Consider the following 20,818-nt stretch of genomic DNA (forward strand, 5'->3'; position numbering starts at 1 on the left):
AAGCACCTTGCAGAGGAGAAGCACCTTGCAGAGGAGAAGCACCTTGCAGAGGAGAAGCACCTTGCAGAGGAGAAGCACCTTGCAGAGGAGAAGCAGCTTGCAGAGGAGAAGCGGCTTGCAGAGGAGCGGCTCGAGGAAGTGAAGCGCTTAGTGGAAAAGCGCCTCAAAGATGTGAACCACCTCATGGAGAAGCGCCTCGATCAGTTAAAGCATTTCATGGAAGTGAAACGTCTCGAGGAGGAGAAGCGCATCACCAAATTGAAGCACCACTGCCTCTGGACCACGGCCACCAGCACCACCACCAGCACCACCACCAGCACCGCCACCAGCACCACCACCAGCACCGCCACCAGCACCACCGCCAGCACCACCGCCAGCACCACCGCCAGCACCACCGCCAGCACCACCGCCAGCACCACCACCAGCACCACCACCAGCTGCGTGTGTCCTGTGTGTATTTATTTTTATTATTATTGTTTACGCAGGATAAGCATCACTGAGTCTCAAGACCTTTTTTCAGCAGGGTCCTGCCAAGTTTTGTTAGTAATCGGGAACAAAATGACTGTTTTGATTTAAAGCTTTCGTGACTGCAGTAATTCATATTCTTAGTTCTTTCGGTAAAGTCATGTTGAAGGGAAACAACAAAAAATAATAAAATATATATAAAACAATAAAAAAAATCGTCTCCCCCCTCCTCTTTTCAGAACATAGATGGACTAGTCCTAAATAAACTGCCAAATCGCTGCGCGTGGCGCTAACGTTTTTTTTATAAATAAATAAATGCACCGTTTAAAAATACATTTATGCAAACCAACACACCTGAAGACGACCGTTTGTGTTATGGTCGAAACGTCGTGAGAATTTTTATTGTTTTATATATATTTTATTATTTTGTTGTTGTTTCCCTTCAACGTGACTTTACCGAAAGGACTAAGAATATAAAAATGACTGTTGTTTGCGATCCCAATTGAGTGATTTGCATTGCTTATGTGGGTTCAGTTATGGGGAGAAAGCTGCAGAGCCCACCCAGAACTAGGGGGAGAGAACAAACTCCGCACAGAGAAAGTGGCCCAAGTTGGGAATCGAACCCAGATCCCTCTAGTTATGAGGCAAAGATGTTCCAGCTCTGCCACCCGCACAAACACACAGACAATGCAAACCCCACATGTACATTCGGCGATAGAAATGTTCTCCATAATTGGTTTCTGGGTGAGACCACGTAACAATGCGGTCATACATTCACCATGTAACCCTACATCCACTATATTGTTGCCAGACTAATGCCCGCTTCCTGGCCAACTACCAAGTGTATTTTTACTGCACAAGGATAGCTGCCATTGGGAGGAGGGGGGTGCCCCCTTTCAAATGCATTGAGACGAGAAATGCAAGATGTGAGTGGCTCATCACGTGTAAAGCGCTCTGAGATGACATCAAAGTCAAAGGGGGCAACTTAGTCGACCACGAATCACCATAGATATTTTTTCCACAATCGTGCATGCGTGAAGCGGGCCAGCGATAGCGGGTTCATCACTCACTGCTTACAGTTCAGCTCTGGTGTCCTGCCCTGGGTATTACTGCTGCTGCGTAAACCACAAAGACACGCACACCCTCTCCTTCGTAGCAGACGTTAAAAATCTCCCCTGATGTCATTGGAAATGAGTATGCCATTGTGTGCCAGGGATCAATTATAATACACATATACAAATGTCACTGCAAGTTATTCGATTGGATTTACACAGCAATGCCAGCCACTACTGTGAAACTACAACAGTCTGTGTTAGATTCAGCAGCACCTTTCTTCGTGCTGCCTTGCATTGAGAGAATGACAGCTGCAATGCCAAGCGTACTCACTGATTGTGATGTTTTGTGTGGTTATTAAATTCGAATTAATCCGCCACACAGTCCACCTACAGATTGTAAGGAGACGACTGCGATGTCTGCCGTAGCAGGAAGGTTGAACGGTGTCATGCGCGTCTCTTCACAGAGCGGAGCCAGCGCAGCAATCCTCGCAGGCCGTTGAAGAGGAGAGAGAGGTTGTGGAGAACAAGATGAAAGAGGAAGTGAAGGAGGAGGTGAAAGAGGAAATGGAGGTGGAGAGGGAGTTGGAGAAGACATGAGGAGATAGCGGTGGAGGACAAAGAGGACGACAAGGAGATGGAGGAGAAGATGGCTGTGGAGGAGGAAAAGGAGAAGATGGTGGTGGTGTTGGTGGAAGAGATGGTGATGCAGGAGGTTGAAAAGACGGAGAAAGAGAAGACGGAGGAGACAGAGGAGGCGACGGGGAAGGAGACAGAGGATGAGACAGAGGAGGAGACAGAGTGGCAGGAGGCGGTGGTAGTGCAGGAACGAAAGGGCCTGGCTCGTGTGGCGAACGCGATCCGCGCGCTCTTCCGCAGCATGATGCTGTTTGGTTGCGGCCGGTCGACCGCACAGTTGGGGTGATGGAGGTGCCACTGGGACCGCAGCCGGGGAAGGAAACTGAGCAGCAGATGCCAGGACTGCACTGGACACTGACTGCTGCCAACAGACTAACTCTGTTAAGAGTTAGGATCAATCCAATGCATTATGTAATAATTATCATTGTTGTTTTTATTATAAACTTTATGACATGAACCTATGAGGAAACAATGTAACTTTGCATTGCTTGTGAGCGCTGCCTGGTGTTGAGCCTTTTCAAAAATTGATATTAACAATAATATTTGCATATTCTTAGTTGCAAACCAACACACCTGAAGATGACCGTTTGAGTTATGGTCGAAACGTCGTGAGAATTTTTTATTGTTTTATATATATTTTATTATTTTGTTGTTTCTCTTCAACGTGACTTTACCGAAAAAACTAAGAATATGAATTACTGCAGTCACGAAAGCTTTAAATAAAAAAAAAATATTTGCGTTATATATAATATTTTTTTTAACAAACAAAAAAAATAATCAATAAAACTCGTAAGCCAGGCACACGAAAAACCAGATGTCGATCATAAACAGACCATTAAAAAATAAAGAAATAATAAAACTCTCGAGGCGAGGATGTTAGCAGCTATCTGCGAAGATCTCCAGATGAACAAGAGTTTGATGTGCCCTAAGGGAGGTCACGCAGAGGGAAGCCCTCCGCAAGCCAGAAACGAGGACACCCACGGGTTAAACCATATATATTTTTTCCTTTGTCATTAAAACAACGGTTCAAATTTAAAATGCAATAACAAGAATAAGCTAAAGTTAGCAGTCCTCGCGCTCACTCCAATCAAGACCAGGCCACCAGATACATCAGTGAATTATTATCCAATAATTAATTCGCTTTCTTTGGTTCTTTCGGTAAAGTCACGTAGAATGAGAATAAAATAATAAATTGATAAAATAAAATAACACAATAATATTCTCACGACGTTTCAGCCACAACACAAGCGGCCTTCATCAGGTGAAGGGATGAGACTGTCTGGTAGGACAGCGCTGGAGTGAAAGAGCCACGTTCAGATCACGGCCTTTAAGCTGTGTGAGAGGAACAAAGCGCCTTGACAAAGGAATTAGCATATAATTTAGCATTGAAATGGCTGAATGATTAGCTTGTGTTATTTTATCAATTTATTATTTTCTCATTCTACGTGACTTTACCGAAAGAACCAAAGAAGATGAATCATTGCAGTCACGAAAGCTTTAAATCGAAATTTAACCGCCTCTACGGGGAGGGATTCCACACATCCTTAAGATCATTCAACAGACTCCGGGATAAGAAGGCTCAACTAATCGAGTCTCTTACCTTTCTGAAGAGATGCCGCGACTCTAAGCTGTCTCTCTCCCTCTCCTCTGTTCCGACCATGAACGAACTCGTCCGTCTGAACGGGGCCCGTAGCTATCCGTGGTGCTAAAGTTGAGGGTAAGAATCCACCCATTTTTTCGCCATATAGCATTGTGATATATAACGACTTATTGTTGGTAGCTTAGCTGATTGGAGAATATAGAGTTTATTGATAACATTAAGGTAATTTATATTTTAGTTTTTTATTGGTTCACTATATAGTACTGTGAATAGCTCAGATGTGTAGGCCTTGACTTCAACATAGTCATTTCTGTGACCAGTCACTAGCTAATCACTCAGTTATTTCAGTGCTAAATTCGCCTAGTTATTTCAATGCTAAATTCTCCTGTTTGATTTGTACTAAGTGCCTCGGTGAATGTGTATGCTCTGACTTTAACGTAGCTATTTCTGTGAGCAGTTACAAGCTAATCACTCAGCTATTTCAATGCTAAATTCTATGCTAATTCCATTGTCAAGGGGTGCCTCTGCGGATGTGTATGCTTTAACTTAGCTATTTCAATGCTAAATTCTATGCTAATTCCTTTAACAAGGGGTGCCTCTGCGGATGTGTATGCTTTAACTTTTAACATAGCTATTTCTGTGACCAGTCACAAACTAATCATTCAGCCATTTAAATGCTAAATTATATGCTAATTCCTTTGTCAAGGCGCTTTGTTCCTCTCACACAGTTTAAAGGCCGTGATCTGAACGTGGCTCTTTCACTCCAGTGCTGTCCTACCAGACAGTCTCGTCCCTTCACCTGATGAAGGCCGCTTGTGTTGTGGCCGAAACGTCGTGAGAATATTATTGTGTTATTTAATTTTATCAATTTATTATTTTATTCTCATTCTACGTGACTTTACCGAAAGAACCAAAGAAGATGAATCATTGCAGTCACGAAAGCTTTAAATCGAAATTAATTCGCTATCAAATGATTTTCACCTTTAATACTTTTACTGTTAAAACAAAGCTTGGAGACAAAATACCGAGTCACATCAAAGGTTATCGAGAAGGAATGAGGCGAACAGGCAAACTTACGAAAGAGTTTAAACAATATCCCAAGCAACCCCGACCACCTTTGTCTCTCTCACAGCGCGGAGAAGCAGGAATTACACCTTATCACAAGGGGCCATCTGGAAAAGCCAGCCGCGTTTGATGAGGGGACACACCCCACCCCACACACGGCAACCAGGCAAACAAAGTTTTAAAGAAAATTGCAATATAACATTAATAATAACGTGTTAACCTTAAACGATATTCCATTATAGAACCTTACAGAACCAAGGGATATGGATTCCAACAATCTGGAAACGGACCTCTTAAACTCAGGATGAAAATTATTTTTCTTTCTAATAACTCCATCATATCAATGCGAACCTCGGTAACCCGAGAGGGGTGTCGGGAGGACGTAGTTACAAACACGAGTCTTGGCGAACATGGGACCAAATTGTATTTGAGAAATATAAAGTCGAAAGTATAAAGAGATAGGTACTCCCGACCACCTTTGTCTCTCCCGAAGAGCGCGAGAGAGGAATTTCACGCCAGGGCAAACAGATCGTTATCGCAGGAGCCATCTGTACACACACGAACTCACACACACAGACCCCCCCCCCCTTTTCCACTGCGCAGAGAGAATTGTCTTTGAATATAACGGTCAGCCGCATTTTCAAAAGTCAGTAAAGTGAAGCAGCGAGTCAAGACAGATCAGCGAGTCAAGACGTCCACAGGACGAGCAGTCGCATGGAGCGGCTGGCTCCGAGCCTCGCTGAGTAGCGAGGATCGCCGAGTCGCGATGTATCAACAAAAGTGAGTCATACAGCAGTGGAGGAAACCTGCTGTCAGCGAACCAGCACGGGCGCGTTCGCGCATCTTCAAGGAGAAAGAGCGTGGCCAGCAACGCCAAGCAAGAGCGTGCAGCAGCTCAGCCAGCAGTAGAGAGAAACTGCTATCAGCGAACCAGCACGGGCGCGTTCGCGCACCTTCAAGGAGAAAGAGCGCGGCCAGCAACGTGCCATCAGCACCAGCATCAGCACCAGCGCGTGCCAACAGCGCGCCACCAGCGTGCCACCAGCACCAGCGCGTGCCAACAGCGTGCCCCCAGCGTGCTACAGCGCACAACTTCGCGTCACCAGGGCTGAGAGGGAAGCGGCCCCGCACTCAACACCCATCGGCGCGACGACGGCGAGCGTCGTGCTGACTCTTCCAGCCAGCAGTGGACAGAAACTGGCAGTCGTTCGTATGCCCCTCCCCCACACTCCCTCCTCACTCCCCCACCGCTACACAACGAACAAACATTTTTTTTTTGACAATGAAATCAACCTAGGCTTTTGCTCAACGCAAGAAATCAACAACCCTCCCATTAAACATACAAGACTCATGATAACTGCGTCAACTATTAGCTGATAACGAAAACATCGCCACCCATTGAGTTACGTTGATGAGGCAATCAGAATTATTTCAGTCGAACACTTTAATTGCATAATCGTTGATGAATCAATGAACGAACATCGCCGTGGTACTGTGCTGACGATTTCAAGCATAATAATTTCGCATATCAGAATGTGTTAAGGATTGGATACAAATCAAAGACCGAGTGCCGTGTTGTGTAATCATTCAAGAATACGAGTTTGCATATTATAAGGTTAAGGTTTTGATAGAATAGTTCGCTTGTTTTTAATCCCTCTCTCAACAACCGATCGATTGCGTTACGCGTCGGGGATTAACCACAGGTGCCGCTATCGGGGTGAAACAACGCAATCGTGATGGTATCATGTTAACGCTGTGTTGAAATTCCAACATCCCGAGATTGAGTTTTCATATTATCCAAAAATTTAAATTAGCTAGAAAATAAAATTGATTAAAGCAGAAGGTTTGTGTGTGATTCTTCCTGAAATTCTGCATAATATTGTTCTGCGTATGAGATCTGAATCCTGGGGACCTATCATAAGCACACTATCACCACACATAATCCATAACACACATAATTCATAATGTTCAATCGAGAGTAATCGTATCCTTATCGATAATACGGAATTAAAGAGCAGAGTCGAATCGACTCTCATTCACGCTCACAACGCCTGCGTCACTGCATACGATTAATTGCGTCATTCCAATTCATAACACAATCCTCGTCACCGAGGCTCGACCTGATAATCCATAACGACCTGCATTATCATAACCACGCCCACTCGCATAAATTAATACGATTATTTCTCGAATCAGCATAATTTATGGGCATAATTACACTGATTAACATAATTTCGGATAAATTATGCAAATTTCATTTAATTTTCATTATTTTCATCAATTTTCATAACACCTATATATACAACAGACGGGCAAAGTGCGTGTAATTCGGAGACGGACAAAGGCATCTCGGGGATCACAGATAGCGTGGTGGTGATGGCTATGCTGTACGTAGCCTCTAATCCAGCACCGCAGAGGCAGTGAGGGTGGCTGGACCCGCACACGTTTTGCGAAAATCCCTTCCCATGGACGTCGAGGAGGTGCCACTCCCCGGCACGCCGGAAGAAGGCAGTACAGCAAAGTGCAGACTAAATATTGTAGGTCCCTTCTGTATGCGTGAATGTTGAACTTCTTTTGCACGGTACGGAGCCAATTGTGCTAATTGGAGGTATCAACACTCATTAACTTAATTTGCAGAGGACTGCAGAGCTTGGCTAATTGTTGGTGTTGGCTCACAGCCTGTATGCCTGAGGTTCCTCAGTGATGGTGAGATGCAATTTGCAATGAATGATGATGCGATATGAAACTAAACATGAGTATGATCAATAGGTGATGTTTTAGTGCGTTAAACGGTGGCTGGATCACACACACTCAGAGGTTCTGATTTGTAATCATGTTGAAAAGCGTGTTACTAAATTTCTGCTAGTAGATGAAGGCGCTATTTTAGTCAGTATTGGTGATGTAATGCGGGTTAAAGCTTCCACACCAATTGGAGGCTTTGGAAGATAAGCCTATAGAGGTGTTTCAAGATAACATGCCATGTTACTTTCATGCAGTAGAGAAGCAGCAGCTCGCCTGCGTTTAAGTGACTCGGTACAATGGTGAGCACAATGCTTGATAAGTAGGGACGTGCTCACCCAGCCATGGATAGAACTAAATAATGAAGCAATTCTGCTGGAGCTATTCTTTTGTTGGCGGCAGGCTATCTATCTGTAATACCCAATTCTGACGTGGCATTGTGTATGCCACTCACCCCTTCATGTGCCATGCCGGCCTGTTAAGGCTATATGGGGATCTTTGTGTTTGTGGAGAGAGTGAAGAGTTTTCCATTCCTGGGCAGTGTGCTCATGACCAGCTCCGGTTTGACAACAGAGGTCTCATTCCGAATCAGTCAAGCGGCATTAACTTTTCATCAGTTGCGTAAAGCTACCTGGTCTGTCACTCCACATGAAGCTTCGGGTCTTCTCGGCCACAGTCATGCCCTCCCTTCTCTACGCTTGCAAAATGTAAACCCCCCGAATGGTAAATCTTCCCTGGTTAGAAACATTTAGGCTGGCCTGCCTAAGATCCATCCTGGGTTTAACCAGGCTGGATTGTGTGAGGAGCTCACAGATCTTTGAAAGATCTGGACAAAATCCCATCGGTGAGCTCCTCTGGCAGGCAAGGTTGCATTAGTTGGGTCATGTAGCCCACATGCCTAAACAGCTTTTGTTCGGCCAGATAGAGGGGGCTAAACGAGCACGGCACGAGCTAGAGAAGAGATGGAGTGATGTGGTACAAGAGGATGTGGAGCTGAGTGGACTGGTACCAGTGGTGTCTAGATCAGCCTAATTGGAGGAGGCTCGTGAATGCTGCTGCTGGGCAGTTGGGTGGCTGAAGCACAGCAAGTTGGCACAGTACGGGGCACAGGTGGTGCATCGGCCATTCATTTCAGTCAGTGGACCCCTGGCACCTGGGTCTGCCCCATAACCTCCTACCAGCGGGCCTTCGACACTTCACGTGGCCTCAACATGCACATAGCCTGGCACAAGCGACGTGGTGAGGTCACTGCCACTTAGTGGCGAATGGCGGTTGTTGTGTCGACCTGTATGGGTGGTCTGTGTAATGTAAAGGAAGGGTTGTTGGCGGCTGCAAAGTCCTAAACTTTTTAATGAAAAACAAATGGAACAGGTTCCCTCTTGTGAACAGCACTTACTCCAACACAGCATCGAGAAAAAACGCGCACCACGGTAACTCCCGGGTCGGCCGCAGCGAGATTCTAAACGGCAAACCCCTCTGTGCCGTCACGAGCGCCGCCACCACCGGCCTGTCCCCCCTCCCCCGAACGCCAACGACGACACCCGGCAACCTACCCGCCGGAAAAAAATTCACGGTGCTCAAGCGGTAAATGTCGTGGGTTTACTCTCCAGCACGCAAAGCGGCGGGGTCGAAAGCGGTCGCTCATCGGCCACGGTTTATAGCAGCAGCTGTCAGAGTCAGGATCGAACCCACGACCTCCTGTAGACCAGGCGAGGTAGTTAACATCTCATAGCCACTGTGGTGATGATGATGATGAGAGAGTGAGAGAGACGCAAGCTCCAAATATACGGCAGCAGCTGTCAGAATTGGGATCGCACCTACAACCTCCTGTAGGGCTGCACGGATTCCTCCAGTACAGACAAAAGTTTCTGATGGATGTGAAAGTGACGTAACCCTGTGAGCCCCACCCGGCACGGCCAATGGGAGACGTTTGTCACTTGAACGGAGTGCGGTCGTTTAGTTACTGCCGCTGGTGGTGATCACCAAGCGGGACGTCAAACTCCACTGTCAACGTTGTGGGTTTGCTCTCCCAGAACACAATTGGTGTGCGCTAAAGTAGTAACGAATTGAAACTATTAAACTCAACAAATTTATTTTTCATTTTACCAGGCGAGGACCCACCGACCTACGCAGCTATTTTCACAAGCGAACCGGCCGTCACAAACGATGGCTCAATGACGCGGCGTTGTCGTCGTGCGTGAAAATCTCCAGCGAGCGGCTCTCCGAACACAACTGACGGGGGCGATGAGCCACGCGCTCGCACGCGTGGACCCCGTGACGCTTGTGCACGACGCGGTTTTTTTGCATTTGTTTGTTGCTGTAACGTTTTTACCCCGGTGCCCCCGACCACAAGTCTGTGGGAAAAGAGCTTCACAGCTTGTCGGATTCCTACCTCCAGCGTAAATAAATATTTCCGATTCGGATTCCGTTTGCGCTCAGAGGAGGCAATCGACTGGCGGTAACGACGAGAGGCTCCTGCCAAGCGCCACAGGGAGTAGGCAGATGACCTGCGGGCAGCGTTAAGACCACAGGAATCTGATGCGCGGTGAGGCCAGTGGGCGAGGTCCTTTCTGCGTCGTTTTTTTTCCCCACGAGTTTTTTTTTTGGGGAACCCCTTGCGACCGCATTGGAGGGCGGGGAGGCGGGCGCGAAGGGAAGGACTCTCGCGTTGTTACCGGGGGGAGGTCACTTCCTGGCTCCGGTTACCGCGGCTTTGGCGGGGAAGGGGAAGCGGAGGAAGCCGTCGGAGTGCGGCGACCTGCCCGGGGGGCTGCCGTTGAAAAACAACGGCCTCGGCGCAAACTCCGCCTCCTCGGGGCGGCAACGCGGAGGCGTTTTCATCATCCAGCTCCACGCGTTTCCCTCCGCGCCTTGCGACGTTCGCGGGGTCGACGTCGCTGCTACCAGGGGGGGGGGGGGGTGGGGGAAAAAATTACATTACGTACAAAACGTCACCGTATGAACCTATCCCCATTTTCCCTGCTTGGTCGAACATATCATTATCAGAGTTGTTTCTTTTCGTTTGCATTTTTGACTGCTTGTGTTGTGGTTATTGCAAACATGATCCCATGTATAAAGGTGTCAGTTTTTGTTGTGCCAGCCAAAAGGGTAAAAACCTATTCCTATATCTTGTTACTGGGCAAAGGAGGTCTCATAATGTAAAGGCTTACCCCGTGCCCTCAATACTCCCTGATGGTGCGCTGTTTTTGAGTTGTACGCCTTTTGGCGTCTTCTGGTCCAACACCAGTGGAGACTAGGCTCTAAGAAAAGCCATCTCGGGTGTGGACCAATCAAATTCAAGGACAGTGCATATTATTATCAGAGTTGTCTCTTTTGTTTGCATTTTGACTGCTTGTGTTGTGGTTATTGCAAACATGATGCCTTGAATAAAGGTGTCAGTTTTTGTGCCAGCTAAAAGGGTAAAAACCTATTACTAAAGTTCAAACGGCCCTACCGAATCTCACTATGAATGGCGAGGACGCCGCGCCGTTCGGAGCCTCCTCCTCCTCAGCGCGTCTCCCCTCGTCGATAGCGGAGGATCGCAGGCGCAGGCGATCGTACGAGACCTGCAGTTTCTTCTGCTCCCGGTCCCTCTCCAGCAGTTTCTCTCGGCAGCCTCGTTGTACCTCTTCTTGAACTTGGCCAGCTCGCTCTTGGCAAGCGAGAACTGCCGCTTCAGAGTGGCAACCTCCGTGACCTTGTTCTGGATCTCCTGCTTGAAGCGGTCCTCAGACTGCACCCTGAGCCTCTTTGATTTCGCGGCCAAGTGTTCCTGATACAGTCTCTCCTGGTGCACCTGCGAGATGGAAAATTTGATTAAACGTATTTTTAATCGGTTAAAGAGCCATACGCGCAAGGGGACTTACATGTAGAAGAATAACTCGGTTAGCGAAGCCTCTGGGAATGACGAAGCTCCAAAAAAAAATCGAAAGAATGAAAAACAAATATTCATAATTTTCAATTTAAAGCTTTCGTGACTGCAGGGATTCATGTTCTGGGTTATTTCGGTAAAGTCACCACGTAGAATTGAGATAAAAAATAACAGAATTTATTCTGTAATAAAAATTAAAATAATAATAACATAATAAATTCTGTTATTATTTTTATTATTTTATCTCCATTCTACGTGACTTTACCGAAAGAACCCAGCAGGAGAAAAATATTCATAAATCACGCAAATTAATTCAAGAGTGACATCTTAAACGCTGTACATGTTCTAAGTAGTGCCACCGATAATAGACAGACTAAATATTAACTGCGTCATTCCAATGGTGCTCGCTAAATAAAGAAGTGGCTCCAAGTCTTTTTGTCTCCGAGTTAGTCACTACTTATGTTTGGAGTTTGCACGTTCTCCCAGTGGCCGTGTGGATTTTCTCCAGGTCCTCTGGTTTTTCCCTCCCAATGTTTAGAAACGACATCTAACGCGTTTTAGAGTATTTGACTGCTGTAAATTTCCACGTGATGATAACAGCCGCTTGGGTTTGGCTATCATTCGTGATGGCCAGGTCGCTTCTGCAAAAAAAAGAGGTTACGTAGCTCAGTGGGACTTTATCCGCTAAAATATAAAACATTTCAGTTTGTTACTTTTTAAAAATAATTTTTATTTTTAAAAAGTCACCGATCCGTCGCCGATACCTGAAAAATCCAGAATGAAAGCGCCCGCGAACATATCTCCTGGATGACGTCCGGCCCTAGGCCCGCCAGCACCATGGACTTGTGCTCCTCGGGGGGGTTCAAGCAGACCCGCACCATGTCCAGGATGCCGCGCGGCAAGGCGCCGCACGCCGGGCAGGCGGCCGCCCCCATCTTGAACTCGCGTTCGCCGTCCTCGTCGCAAAAGAGGTGCGAGCAGGAGGTGACCCAGGCAAAGTCGCCAACAATGCGCCGGCACTTCCTCAAGTTGCACAGCAGAATTTCTTCGTGCGCCGACATTTCCTCCCCGCCTGACCACTGGCCCCGGGGGGGCCGCCAGTTCTTCTGTTCCCAGTCGCCGCCGTTCTGGTTGAGGGAAACGAATCGCGGGTGAAACACGTTTTCGCATGGAGCGCGCGAAATGCGTTCGCGTTTTTTTTTTTGCGAGCTCCTGCCGTTTACTGACCGGCTGAGAGCTCCAGAGAGAGCGCCGGGGTGCGTGCTCGTTCGTTAAGGGCGGCGAGAGATCTTGGTCAGCGTAATGACGGAAGCAAGTGAGGTAAAGTACGATGGCGAAGCAAACAGAAATCAGTTGGGAGAGCGACGGTTTTAGAGGCTAAATTGCTGAGCAGGGGGAGTGTTCTGACCTGCGGTTTGGTGAGTGGGTGGATGAGTTTGTGGGTGAGTGAGCGAACTTGTAAGTGGCTGATGGGCTGGGTGTATGCACGTTGAACTTATTTCACACCGTACAGAGCGAACCGTGCTAATCGGAGGTACGGGTAGAGGACAAGAAACTAAACACAAAGACCAGTGCAAAAGAAATTAGTTTTCAATCTAGATGATTTTAAAATGCACAGTTTCAGTGGATTCCTAATAGCGGAAGGAAAATGGTTCCAGACGGACGCAGAAGCGCATCTGAAAGTGCGCAACGCTTGCCCAAAAACCTCTGCGAGGGTGAGTGTGTTGTGACCTGCAGGGTGGTGGGGTGAGTGGATGGGTTTCTGGGTGAGTGAACTTGTCAGTGGCTGACTGGTTCAGTGAGTGTCTTGTTGTGCCTGCAGTTTGGTGAGTGGGTGGGTGAGTTAGTGGGTGAGTGAGCCTGTGAGTGGCCGACCGGCTTTAGAGTGCTGTCGTGACCTGCAATGTGGTGAGTGGGTAAGTGGATGCGTGTGTGGGTGAGTGAGTGAACTTGTCAGTGGCTGGTTGGCTCAGTGAGTGTCTTGTTGTGCTTGCAGTTTGGTGAGTGGGTGCAAGTGAATTAGTGGGTGAGTGAGCCTGTCAGTGGCTGGCTGGCTTAGCGTGCTGTCGTAACCTTCAATGTGATGAGTGGGTGGTTGGATGAGTGAGTTAGTGGGTGAGGGAGCTTGCCAGTGGCTGACTAGCTGCGCGAATGTGCTGCTGTGACCTGCAGTGTGGTGGGTGAGTGAGTTAATGGGTGAGTGAGCTTGTCAGTGGCTGACTGGCTGTGTTGAGTCCTCACCACTTGAGATTGGGACGAATTGGGGAGGCTTTCGTTCCAGAAGTCGATTGACAATGGCAGAGGATAATGACTGCATGCCACACTCAATGTGCCGTCTGTATTCATCCGTATTGTTAATGTATGAATACGCCTGCTGCTCAGGAAAGCCCCACTGAGTCTCAACTCTTCTTCAGGAGGGGTCCTGCCAAGTTTGCACAAGAGGGGGCGATGTTGCTGTGATCCCCCCACTGAGTCATTTCCAGGTAATCTGTTAGCTTTGGGATGTGGTTCTGGCAAGTACCAGTTTCACTCTGTTTGTGGGTTTAGCTATGGGAGGGAAACTCGGAGGAAACCAATGGAGATCACACACATGCCACTCTGTAGTACAGAGAGTGATCACACAAACCATTGCCGGACAGCTGGGATCACTCCGTGTACAGTGCTGTACAGTATCTAAATGTGTAGGGGCCATCCCTTTTGTGCGTACGCAAAAATCTGTCAAAACCTGACCCCGTACGCACGCGGACTTTTTAAACACCCCCCCCCACCTGCCTACGTACATTCGCCTGACGCATCACCCCCCCACCCCCTAGAATCCTGTAGAACGGCCGATATGTAATCCATGCAGAAACGATCAATTATTAATATTAACGTGTTTAAGCAAACAGATAGTCCACCGCCGGCTGCATTATTATCGAGGCTTCAACCCCCCCCCCCCATTTCCTATGCGTACATTGTGAGTAGACCCCCCCATATGCAAGCGTACGCATTTTGGGTATCCCCCTCCATGACAACGAACTAAATGGATGGCCCCGTATCGGGAAAAATCGGAGGACCCTGAGACAAATCCACGCAATCAACATGGGGAGAGAGACGCAGACTCCAAATATACAGCAGCAGGAGCAAGCGTGGTCAGGGCCTGGGCGCGAACCGACGATCTCCTGTAGGCCAGGCGAGGATGTTAACATCTAGTCACCGTGATGATAACAGGCGAGGTAGGTAACATCTCCTAGTCACCGTGATGATAACAGGCGAGGTAGTTAACATCTCCTAGTCACCTTGATGACAACAGGCGAGGTAGTTAACATCTCCCAGTCACCGTGATGATAACGGGCGAGGTAGTTAACATCTCCTAGTCACCGTGAGGATAACAGGCGAGGTAGTTAACATCTCCTAGTCACCGTGATGACAACAGGCGAGGTAGATAACATCTCCTAGTCACCATGATGATAACAGGCGAGGTATTTAACATCTCCTAGTCACCGTGATGACAACAGGCGAGGTAGTTAACATCTCCTAGTCACCTTGATGACAACAGGCGAGGTAGTTAACATCTCCTAGTCACCGTGATGATAACAGGCGAGGTAGTTAACATCTCCTAGTCACCGTGATGACAGGCGAGGTAGTTAACATCTCCTAGTCACCTTGATGACAACAGGTGAGGTAGTTAACATCTCCTAGTTACCGTGATGATAACAGGCGAGGTAGTTAACATCTCCTAGTCACCGTGATTATGACAGGTGAGGTAGTTAACATCTCCTAGTCACCGTGATGATGACAGGCGAGGTAGTTAACATCTCCTAGTCACCGTGATGATAACAGGCGAGGTAGTTAACATCTCTTAGTCACCGTGATTATGACAGGCGAGGTAGTTAACATCTCCTAGTCACCGTGATGATAACAGGTGTTGTAGTTAACATATCTTAGTCACCGTGATGATAACGGGCGAGGTAGTTAACATCTCCTAGTCACCGTGATGACAACAGGCGAGGTAGTTAACATCTCCTAGTCACCGTGATGATGACAGGCGAGGTAGTTAACATCTCCTAGTCACTGTGATGATGACAGGCGAGGTAGTTAACATCTCCTAGTCACCGTGATGATGACAGGCGAGGTAGTTAACATCTCCTAGTCACCGTGATGATGACAGGCGAGGTAGTTAACATCTCCTAGTCACCGTGATGATAACAGGCGAGGTAGTTAACATCTCCTAGCACATTCCAAACCCTGCACAGCAATCGAATCGCTGGGGATGGGAGGGGGGGGTGTAAAACGTCGTATTTCCAAGCAAAGTAAAATGTTGTGGACCCCATGAGGCTGATGAAAGTTTCGCCCTCACGAAAGCGACGCTGGGTCGTGGCTCACAGGGCGATACCAAATAAAAAATAAAATAAATGAATTAAATCCATCGCCTCACAACTTTTTGAGGGTTTCCCGCGCTTTTTTTATTGTTTGTGTTTAGTGAGACACCACGTCTGAGGGTAACCCTCAGACGTGGTGTCTCATCACTACTATGAGGCGACTTTTACTGGTAGGAAGGAAGATTGTAAACTGAGTGTACCAGCCTGCAATAGATTAATGTGTCCGTCCGTCCGTCCCCTTTCAATACTCTAACGAAGTGAAATCTCGTGTGACTGTCATCCTTTATTTAACCACGTGAGTGACGTCATTGAGAGTCACTCTCTTGTCACTGTCATCCTTTGTTTAACCACGTGAGTGACGTCATTGAGAGTCACTCTCTTGTCACTGACATCCTTTATACTGGTAGTAGCGAAGATTGTAAACTGAGTGTACCAGCCTGCAATAGATGAATGTGTCCGTCCGTCCGTCCCCTTTCAATACTTTAACGAAGTGAAATCTCGTGCTGTTGGGGTGTAAAATCAGCAATAGACAGCGCAGAGACTTGACAAAATTCCAATGTTCCTACCAGCCCACCCTGCAGGGACCTGTTAACCCCTCCCCCCCAGCGTGTAATATTGTTTTTGTAGTTTATAAACACTCGGATTCCCGCACTTTTTATCGCTTGTTTCGTGACCTTCAAGGGGTGAGAAAAAAAATTAAGAACAAAAAAACCCCCTCAGACGTAGCAACTCCAAAGTCTTAAAAAAAAAGACGTGTAAAATTGTATTTATAATCAAACTACTCGGCAACGTAAAATAACAGCCCTCTGCTTGATATGAACCCCGAAGTGTTTAATGTGAGATATAGAAAAAAATATATAGTTTTGTGTTGTTTTTACCTCACAGCAATCCACACGCTCGGTGACGTCACCCTGCAGCTGCGCTCGTGACGTCACGGTGGGGGGGGATGAGACACGCGTGACGTCACGGTGCGGGAGAGTGGTTGCGGGCAACCGTGTGACGTCACGGACCCCCCCCCCGCACCCCTCCCCTTCCGCGTGACGTCACCCCTCGCGCTCGTGACCTGAACAAGGCAGTTGTTTCGATTTAAAGCTTTCGTGACTGCAAGGATTGATCTTCTTTGGTTCTTTCGGTAAAGTCACCACCACGTAGAATGAGAATAAAATAATAAATTGATAAAATAACACAATAAAATACTCACGACGTTTCGGCCACAACACAAGCGGCCTTCATCAGGTGAAGGGACAAGACTGTCTGGAGGACAGCGCTGGAGCGAACACAGCCAAGCTCAGACCGCGACCTTTAAGCTGTGTGAGAAGAAACAGAGCGCCTTGACAAAGGAATTAGCATAGAATTTAGCATTGAAATAGCTGAGTGATTAGCTAAATTCAATGCTAATTCCTTTGTCAAGGGGTGCCTCTGCGGATGTGTATGCTTTAACTTTAACATAGCCATTTCTGTGACCAGTCACAAGCTAATCACTCAGCTATTTAAATGCTAAATTATATGCTAATTTCTTTGTCAAGGCGCTTTGTTTCTTCTCACACAGCTTAAAGGTCGTGATCTGAGCGTGGCTGTGTTTGCTCCAGCGCTGTCCTCCAGACAGTCTCGTCCCTTCACCTGATGAAGGCCGCTTGTGTTGTGGCCGAAAGGTCGTGAGAATTTTATTGTGTTATTTTATTTTATCAAGCCTGTGTGTGTGAGAGATTGTCAGTCTGTGTGAGTGTGAGATTGTCAGACTGTGTGTGTGTGTGAGATTGTCTGCCTGTGTGTGTGAGATTGTCTGCCTGTGTGTGTGAGATTGTCAGTCTGTGTGAGTGTGAGATTGTCAGCCTGTGTGTGTGAGAGATTGTCAGTCTGTGTGTGTGAGAGATTGTCAGTCTGTGTGTGTGAGAGATTGTCAGTCTGTGTGAGTGTGAGATTGTCAGTCTGTGTGTGTGTGAGATTGTCAGCCTGTGTGTGTGGGTGAGATTGTCTGCCGGTGTGTGTGTTTGAGATTGTCAGTGTGCGTGTGTGAGATTATCTGTCTGTGTGTGTGTGAGATTGTCAGTCTGTGTGTGTGTGTGTTAGATTGTCAGCCTGTGTGTGGGTGAGATTGTCTGCCTGTGTGTGTGTGTGAGATTGTCAGTGTGTGTGTGTGTGAGATTGTCTGCCTGTGTGTGTGTGAGATTGTCAGTCTGTGTGTGTGTGTGAGATTGTCAGCATGTGTGTGTGTGAGATTGTCAGCATGTGTGTGTGTGAGATTGTCAGTCTGTGTGTGTGAGATTGTCTGCCTGTGTGTGTGAGATTATCAGTCTGTGTGTGTGAGATTGTCTGCCTGTGTGTGTGAGATTGTCAGTCTGTGTGTGAGATTATCAGTCTGTGTGTGTGAGATTGTCTGCCTGTGTGTGTGTGAGATTGTCTGCCTGTGTGTGTGAGATTGTCTGCCTGTGTGTGTGGGTGAGATTGTCTGCCTGTGTGTGTGTTTGAGATTGTCAGTGTGTGTGTGTGTGTGAGATTGTCAGTCTGTGTGAGTTTGTCAGTCTGTGTGTGTGTGTGAGATTGTCAGCCTGTGTGTGTGGGTGAGATTGTCTGCCTGTGTGTGTGTTTGAGATTGTCAGTGTGTGTGAGATTATCTGTCTGTGTGTGTGTGAGAGATTGTCAGTCTGTGTGTGTGTGTGTTAGATTGTCAGCCTGTGTGTGGGTGAGATTGTCTGCCTGTGTGTGTGAGATTGTCAGTGTGTGTGTGTGAGATTGTCAGTCTGTGTGAGTGTGAGATTGTCAGCCTGTGTGTGTGAGAGATTGTCAGTCTGTGTGTGTGAGAGATTGTCAGTCTGTGTGTGTGAGAGATTGTCAGTCTGTGTGAGTGTGAGATTGTCAGTCTGTGTGTGTGTGAGATTGTCAGCCTGTGTGTGTGGGTGAGATTGTCTGCCTGTGTGTGTGTTTGAGATTGTCAGTGTGTGTGTGAGATTATCTGTCTGTGTGTGTGTGTGTGTGAGATTGTCAGTCTGTGTGTGTGTGTTAGATTGTCAGCCTGTGTGTGGGTGAGATTGTCTGCCTGTGTGTGTGTGAGATTGTCAGTGTGTGTGTGTGTGAGATTGTCTGCCTGTGTGTGTGTGAGATTGTCAGTCTGTGTGTGTGTGTGAGATTGTCAGCATGTGTGTGTGTGAGATTGTCAGTGTGTGTGTGAGATTGTCAGTCTGTGTGTGTCAGATTGTCTGCCTGTGTGTGTGAGATTATCAGTCTGTGTGTGTGAGATTGTCTGCCTGTGTGTGTGAGATTGTCAGTCTGTGTGTGAGATTATCAGTCTGTGTGTGTGAGATTGTCTGCCTGTGTGTGTGTGAGATTGTCTGCCTGTGTGTGTGAGATTGTCTGCCTGTGTGTGTGGGTGAGATTGTCTGCCTGTGTGTGTGTTTGAGATTGTCAGTGTGTGTGTGTGTGTGAGATTGTCAGTCTGTGTGAGTTTGTCAGTCTGTGTGTGTGTGAGATTGTCAGCCTGTGTGTGTGGGTGAGATTGTCTGCCTGTGTGTGTGTGAGATTGTCAGTGTGTGTGAGATTATCTGTCTGTGTGTGTGTGAGAGATTGTCAGTCTGTGTGTGTGTGTTAGATTGTCAGCCTGTGTGTGGGTGAGATTGTCTGCCTGTGTGTGTGTGAGATTGTCAGTGTGTGTGTGTGAGATTGTCTGCCTGTGTGTGTGTGAGATTGTCAGTCTGTGTGTGTGTGAGATTGTCAGCATGTGTGTGTGTGAGATTGTCAGTGTGTGTGTGTGAGATTGTCAGTCTGTGTGTGTGAGATTGTCTGCCTGTGTGTGTGAGATTATCAGTCTGTGTGTGTGAGATTGTCTGCCTGTGTGTGTGAGATTGTCAGTCTGTGTGTGTGAGATTATCAGTCTGTGTGTGTGTGAGATTGTCTGCCTGTGTGTGTGTGTGTGAGATTGTCTGCCTGTGTGTGTGAGATTGTCTGCCTGTGTGTGTGGGTGAGATTGTCTGCCTGTGTGTGTGTGAGATTGTCAGTCTGTGTGTTTGTGTGAGATTGTCTGCCTGTGTGTGTGTGAGGTTGTCAGTGTGTGTGTGTGAGATTGTCTGCCTGTGTGTGTGTGAGGTTGTCTGCCTATGTGTGTGTGAGAGATTGTCAGTGTGTGTGAGATTGTCAGCCTGTGTGAGTGTGAGATTGTCAGCCTGTGTGTGTGTGAGAGATTGTCAGTGTGTGTGTGTGAGATTGTCAGCCTGTGTGTGTGTGTGAGATTGTCAGTCTGTGTGTGTGAGATTGTCAGTGTGTGTGATTGTCTGCCTGTGTGTGTGTGTGTGAGATTGTCAGTGTGTGTGAGTGTGAGATTGTCAGTGTGTGTGAGTGTGAGGTTGTCAGTGTGTGAGTGTGAGGTTGTCAGTGTGTGAGTGTGAGGTTGTCAGTGTGTGTGAGTGTGAGGTTGTCAGTGTGTGAGTGTGAGGTTGTCAGTGTGTGTGAGTGTGAGGTTGTCAGTGTGTGTGTGTGAGGTTGTCAGTGCGTGAGTGTGAGGTTGTCACTGTGTGTGAGGTTGTCACAGTGTGTGTGTGTGAGGTTGTCACAGTGTGTGTGAGTGTGAGGTTGTCACAGTGTGTGTGAGTGTGAGGTTGTCAGTATGTGAGTGTGTGAGGTTGTCACAGTGTGTGTGTGTGAGGTTGTCACTGACCCTGGTGAATCTTCGTCGTTGTCAAGGCCGCAGGCTTCACCTCCCTCACGACTCTCAAAATGGCGGCAAGCGAGGAGGGGGAGGAGCCAGAAAACTTCGCGTCACGTGGGAGGGGAGAAACTGAAACCTGATTGGCTCCAAGGCGGAGAGATTTTTATTTTTTTTACGGGAAAACTTTATTCTTTTTAACCGTACGATGAATTTACAAAACTCACCATCAACAATAAACACTCGCGTTGGCATTGGCGCGGTCTGAATAAATAAACACAAATTTTTATTGGTTATGTAAATATTTACAAAACGCGGTAATATCAGAAATCTCATCTTGAGTTACAAAAAAATGACCCAAATGATATTCTGTAGTTAAGATTCTTTCCC

General features: G+C 47.3%; 2 long non-coding RNA genes across 2 annotated transcripts; both read right to left on the reverse strand.

Annotated features, from left to right (window-relative positions):
- Positions 1–8,892: 8,892 nt before the first annotated feature.
- On the reverse strand, positions 8,893–11,366 carry LOC142913277 (uncharacterized). Its single transcript, XR_012934595.1, has 2 exons — positions 11,015–11,366; positions 8,893–10,460 (listed from the first exon to the last, which is right to left on the reverse strand). It is a non-coding gene; the product is annotated as an uncharacterized LOC142913277 (long non-coding RNA).
- An 843-nt stretch (positions 11,367–12,209) lies between these two features.
- LOC142913299 (uncharacterized) lies at positions 12,210–20,500 on the reverse strand. The gene is made up of 3 exons (XR_012934606.1): positions 20,441–20,500; positions 16,671–16,855; positions 12,210–12,558 (listed from the first exon to the last, which is right to left on the reverse strand). It is a non-coding gene; the product is annotated as an uncharacterized LOC142913299 (long non-coding RNA).
- Positions 20,501–20,818: the final 318 nt, after the last annotated feature.

This window comes from Petromyzon marinus, unplaced genomic scaffold (assembly GCF_048934315.1).
Source record: "Petromyzon marinus isolate PM22_M1 ecotype Great Lakes invasive population unplaced genomic scaffold, UKy_Petmar_22M1.pri1.0 PM_G_Scaffold_24, whole genome shotgun sequence".
Taxonomy (NCBI): Eukaryota; Metazoa; Chordata; class Hyperoartia; order Petromyzontiformes; family Petromyzontidae; genus Petromyzon; species Petromyzon marinus.